At 45.0% G+C, this 6,088-nt stretch overlaps 1 long non-coding RNA gene across 1 annotated transcript in view; it reads right to left on the bottom strand.

Moving 5' to 3' along the window:
- Nucleotides 1-3,524, bottom strand: part of LOC106695863 — a 3,830-nt gene extending 306 nt beyond the window's left edge. Inside the window, exons 1-2 of the long non-coding RNA XR_001346857.2 lie at nt 3,462-3,524; nt 1,287-1,393 (exon numbers count right to left, since the gene is read on the bottom strand). This is a non-coding gene — a long non-coding RNA (uncharacterized LOC106695863). The remainder of the gene's footprint in view (nt 1-1,286; nt 1,394-3,461) is intronic.
- Between the last annotated feature and the right edge of the window lie 2,564 nt (nt 3,525-6,088).

The following is a 6,088-nucleotide window of genomic DNA, read 5'->3' as shown; positions in this document are numbered from 1 at the left end:
ATAAGTGAGAAAATGAGAACTTAGTTTATAGGGCAAACTTTCTTATCTGAGACAATAGAAGTCTAACTACAGAAAATAGACTGGCATGGTTTTTGGGTACAAGCCCCAAGTTCCTGAGTAGTGCCCGCCCGCCCCCCTTCCCCCCCTAAGTTCATATGATGAAGCCCTAACCCCCTGTGGCTGTATTTGGAGTAAGGAAGTAATTAAGGTAAAATGAGACTTTTAGGGTGGGACCCTGATCCCATAGGATTAGTGCCCTTATAAGAGGAAACAGCAGATCTGTTTCTTGTTCTCTCTCTCTTTTTCTGTCTCAAAAATACAACAAGAAGCAGCTATCTGAAATCCAGGATGAGCATGTTCACCACAAACGAAGCCCGACTGACACCTTGATCTTGGACGTCCAGGCTCCTGAACTGTGAACAATAAATGCCTGTTGTTGAAGCCACCCAGCATGGCATTGTGTTACGGCAGCCTGAGCAGACTAAGACACCCTTTGGCCCTGTCTGAAGAACTCGCTTCTAAACCCTTTGGTTTTGACCTGGACACCATCCCTTATCCCAGGGGTCCTCAAACTTTTTAAACAGGGGGCCAGTTCACTGTCCCTCAGACCGTTGGAGGGCCGGACTATAGTTTAAAAAAAAACTATGAACAAATTCCTATGCACACTGCACATATCTTATTTTGAAGTAAAAAAACAAAACGGGAACAAATACAATATTTGTATTTGCATGTGGCCCGCGGGCCGTAGTTTGAGGACCCCTGCCTTATCCTCTGCCCCAGATCAAGGATGGGATCTGAGAAAAGGAGTGGAAAACGGGTGTGATGGGTTAGCAGGTAGTGAATAGAAACATCACACAGGAAGTCAGCATGATTCAGGAGAAAGATCATGGACTTTGCTATAAGGCTGACTAGGTTCCAACCAAGGCTATCTCTTAGACTTACTAAGTGCCCATGAATTCTCTGAAGACCTTAGCTTTTCCTTATAAGAGGAAACAGCAGATCTCTAGAAAATGGGTGATTTTTGCTCCCCAGAAATGTGTTCTCCAGAATAAATGAAGAAATATGTATAAATTGTCCAATAAATAGTAGGTTCTCCATGAGGGCTTTTCTGTATTATTTGGGTGGAGCAACAAAGGGCCCAGACAGAATTTGCTTGGTTTTCCCGAGCTGGTGGGAGGTAAGCGTTGCTCCCTTAAATACACTCAGTTTTTCCATGTGTCTCTAATCTGCAATCAGAGGATGATGAGAAGAAAAGGCTCTTCAGGAGGAGGAGCTGGCAGGCCTACCTGGAACCGGTAAAAGGTGCCATCATCCTTCATGGTGAGAACATGGTCCGAGATGGGAAAGACATAGCCCTGGGCAGCTATAAGGCTTCCCAAGTGTATTGCTTCAACTGCGGGGACAGGGCGTAAGAGAGAGAAGTAATTAGGAAGCTGTCAGAGTGGAGGGCTACGTAGCTGAAATGTAAGCTGTGAGTGCAGAAAGGCAACAGGAAGTCAACTGTCATCACCCCTAGATAACTCCTGGCTGATTGACTGATCGTTCAATAACTTTATGATATGATTGCATGGACTGGGGGAGTATCAATGGTTGGGAAGCACTACCAAGTGTCTGGGACTCCTCTGCATCCCAGCTCTGACATTACTTTAACCTCCCCCCAAGACTTCCAATAGACAGTGCTCATGGTTAAGAGCATGAGCTCTGGTGTAGATAAACCTGTGATAGTGCACATAAAGTGTGTAGCGGTGTCTGGGGCAGGGTCAGTGCTCAGTAAATGCCGGCTGCCTGATTCATATTTTTATTCTCCTCATTTCTTATCATCCTCAGCAGTGAGCACGCAGCCTCGCCACCCACAGACACTCTGCACTCAAACTGCATTGTCCGTTGTGACAGCCCCTTCTCTTAGGGACATAAAGGCAAGCCTCACTTTTGTGGTGAGCAGTGTAGTGGGCAATGGCACAGGGAGGCCAACGTGGTAAAAAATTTAGCATCATCATCAAAAGAAATGTTGACTTTAAATACATGTAACTAAGCTGGAAGAGACTTATTCAGTCCAGTTTTTGTAAGTGGACAATCAGAAGTCCAGGCTGCATAGGAAAAACCCATAGGCCAGTTGATTCAGGTTCTTTCCTTAAAAGGATTGGCAGGTATCGTTTTCCCCTGTGGAGAAAGAACTTGACTAGAATTAAGAATTTTCATGAGTCATGAGAGTGGCCATTAATCAAGGTGGTGAAAAAGGCTACTGTCACTTCATTAATGACCTGCTTTTCAGGCACTCAGATTTCTGGCAACTATATTTAATCAAACTCTATGTAAATTGTATTGTTTTGTAGTCAATAGTATATTAGGAGCATCAGATTAAAATACAGGAATGCCTGAGTTGACATACTGACCCCAGTCAAGAATCATAGCTGAAGGATAGACATCTAGAAAGGGAACTTGAGAAAAGATCTTTAAAAAGCATAGCAATTGTCCAGCCAGCTTGGCTCAGTGGTTAAGTGTCGACCTATGAACCAGGGAGTCATTGTTTGATTCCCAGTCAGGGTACATGCCCGGGTTGTGGGCTCGATACTCAGTAGGGGGCGTGCAGAAGGCAGCTAATCATCATTGATGTTTCTATTTTTCTTTCCTTCTCCCTTCCTCTCTGAAATTAATAAAAATATATTTTTAAAAAACATAGTAATTGAAGGCCATTTAATTTGGGGCAAAGAGGTCTAATCTGTAAGAACATCAGAATACATGTATGGGTATTTATACATATAAAATACAGGCACCAGGAATACTCAGTAAAGACAGGGAGTGAAAAATAAATTCAGAAAAGTATTAACTAACAACACATGGTAATAAGCTATACTTATCTAGAATTTTCATTTGTCTAGAACTCCCCATTTTTTAATTATGCCGTGAAAATAAATTTTACTGCTTATTTACTGGTGGGAGGACAGATTTAGAAACTGTTTTATTGGCTAGAGTTTTGTTATTGTCTTTCTGGTAAGGTTTTCCTAATTGAAATGCACAATTAAAGTTGAAAAAAAAATAATTCCTTCTCTTCTTGCAGAAGAAGAAAACAGAAGGCATCTTAGCAAATAATTAAACATCTTAATTGTGAATCAGGCAATCTAATTTTAAGATCCGGGTCTGGAAGGCTGCTCAGTGACAGCGCTACAACTTATCTTTAATTGCTGTGGCTAATGAGAATTCAACTCATTTCACATGTTACTGTATTGGACTCTTTGGCATTCTCAATGGTTACTCATTTCCTCAAAGGGTGATTTAAATTTAAAGGTAGCTATTCAGTGGAGAAAATAATTCAATTTCATTTGTAAGTAAAGAGGTTCCACATCTTGGGATTCACCTATAAGCCCAGTTCTCTGGAGGGTAGGAGATCTAGTCTGGAACTTGGTTATGTGGTATGTTTACTGATACCATGAGGGATAAAGTCAGGGTGGAAGGTCAAGTACCTGGGTCTTCGATGGACAGGTTCTTCATCAGCCACTGCACAATGTCAGTACCTGCAATGATAAAGCAATTCACCTGAAGACCTGGTGGGTGGTAAGCCCTGTGGCAGAAGAAGTATATTTACCTAAGACAGTGATTCCCAAAGTGGGCGCTACCGCCCCCCGGTGGGCGCTGCAGCGATCCAGGGGGGGCGGTGATGGCCACAGGTGCATTTGGGGGCGATGAGTAACTGCTATTAAAATTTTAAAAAAATTAATTTCCAGGGGCTGAGTAATATTTTTTTCTGGAAAGGGGGCGGTAGGCCAAATAAGTTTGGGAACCACTGACCTAAGAGAATCCTCATTTGAATTAGCACACACCTAGAGAGCTGGGCGATACTGATGTTTTTCTATCCTAACACACTCTTTCTACCCATTCATTCACTTCCACAGTTATAATCCCATTATTTTCCAAGAAAAAAAAAATCCAACTCTGATGATGCCGAAGGATCTTGTGTGCACACATTTCTGGGGAGCATCTACAGGGGACATCCTGCACATACAGATTTGGATGACTTCCCCAAGATGGGCTGGTGAAATTTTACCATGCCCGGCCTGCAGACCATTTCCTACAGAGCGCAGCCTCCTCCCTTCCCTACCCTCACTGACAAGGGCTGACAATGTTCCTGAAAATGTCTCTAATTTCTTCTGGCATGGGCCCACCCTGAAAGAAAGTAGCCCTGTGTCAGTCTGTGGGAGAAACTTCTCTGTATTCACTTGTCCCCTTGGCCAGGTGACATTTCCTGATGCTCCTGCAGTTTGGTGTGGATTGAGTTCTGACAGTGGGCATGATGAATGTTGCTTTTAGACACAGGCCGTGAAAACTCCCATGTGGCCCTGCACAGCTCCATACCCCTCTGTTCCCCACCTGCTGGCTGAATGGAGAGGACTTCAAGGGCTCAGGGCGGGCAGAGCCACAATGTGGAAGGAGCCTGGGCTTCTGAACAACCCATGAAAACTGATGCCCATTTGGGGCTCTGACCTGATTGAAAGTGTGTCATGTTAAGCCCCAGAAATTGGGGGCTTACCTGTTTAGGCACCTAGTATTATCTTAACTAATTTAAAATCTTAAGAGTCAGAAGGGACTTTTAAAACTTACTTGCTCCAACTCCAGCCAATACATGAGCCCCCATCCGCAACACCCTTGACAAGAGGTGCTGTAATCTCCATTTAGAAAAATCCCAGAACCTCGGAACTCACAGATCCCTCCTAGCCAGTCTGTCCCAGTGGAATCGTCTTTGATTTCTAGGAGCAGAAACTGGACTTACTCTGTGGCTTGCTCTCTTTGGCCTTAGTTTTGCATTCTAATGCTAGAAAAACAAGCCCAGACCTTCTCACTCTGTGGGACAGGTCTTCAAACATTTGGGCAGTTCATCTGACATACTATCGGCATCTCCTTGAGTGTCATCCCCCCCTCGTGAGCCATGCCTGGGTCTCTCACCATTTTGGTCACAATTAATTCCCTTTTGTCTACCTCCATTTGGAAACGTGGCTCCCAGAACCAATGTTTCCTAGGGCAGCCCAGTTCCCATGAGGAGTTGTTTTCGGAGGATTCTGAACTTCTAATCAATTCACCCCAAATCTCACTTTAAACCAGTGCAGACCTTCGACGGTGGCTTTGTCATTTCAGGATGTATGCATGACAGAAAATAGCCCGAAAGGGGAGCATTTCCAGATATTCAAGTCCTGGCATGGGTGTAAGGCTTGGTAGGAGAGAGAGGGCCCGTGGACAGCTCTCCTGGGATAGATTCCTGCCTGAGAGACTGGAGAGCGTGCAGAGGGGTTTAACTGTTGTCCTTTACCAGAACTCAAGTTTCTAGAAATTTGGTTGCCAGTGGGGAGACCAGTTCCGGCCTGAGTGCCTAGGCATTTTGCTTCTCTTTGGCTCTCTGGAAGGTCGATGAACTCTCTCTACACGGCAAACGGCCAGGGGCCCATCCTACTCTTTCTGTATGTCCTCCCTCCCCCACCACCCCAGGACCAGTCTCCACTGCTGCAGGCCTCCCCACATCTCCACCTCAAAAGCAAGACTTCTGAGCTTTCCCCTGTTCTTGCTCCCGGCTGGCATCTATGAGCTAAACTTTGGCTCCAAAGCACCCCTACTCATTCACATTCTTCGAGAGAAAGGGAGAGGATGTCTGTGTGTGCGTGTGTGTGCGGGTCCATTTCCTCCAAATTACACAAGTTCAACATTTGTCCTAGGAAATGAAGAACAAAGCAGAAATCAAATAAGGACTGTAATCCCAAGTTGGGGGTGGGGGAGAGACGCTAACCTGTTTTTCCCTCAAAAGAAAAATAGTCCTTTTTTGCGGGTTGCCTGGAAACGGAGAGGTTTCCAGCATCAGCAACCGCTCTCCCCGGGGCAGGCGGATTATCTTTCTGCTGAGCTGGCGGAACCATTATTTATCACCTGCCAAGACTGATTACTCACCCTGGGACAATGACAGCCCTTCCTTTCCCCTGTTAATTACTGTCATCATTAATATCCATGTCACTAATTAGTATTCATTCACACTGAAACTCCTTCCTCGCTGTCATATCCGTTCCCCCTCCACCCACCCTAGCCCGCAGCACCATTGTCTGGGTTCTAC

Source organism: Myotis lucifugus, unplaced genomic scaffold (assembly GCF_000147115.1).
Source record: "Myotis lucifugus unplaced genomic scaffold, Myoluc2.0 scaffold_3887, whole genome shotgun sequence".
Taxonomy (NCBI): Eukaryota; Metazoa; Chordata; class Mammalia; order Chiroptera; family Vespertilionidae; genus Myotis; species Myotis lucifugus.
The sequence above is the reverse complement of the archived record's forward strand: the minus strand, read 5'-3'. Positions and strand labels throughout refer to the sequence as shown.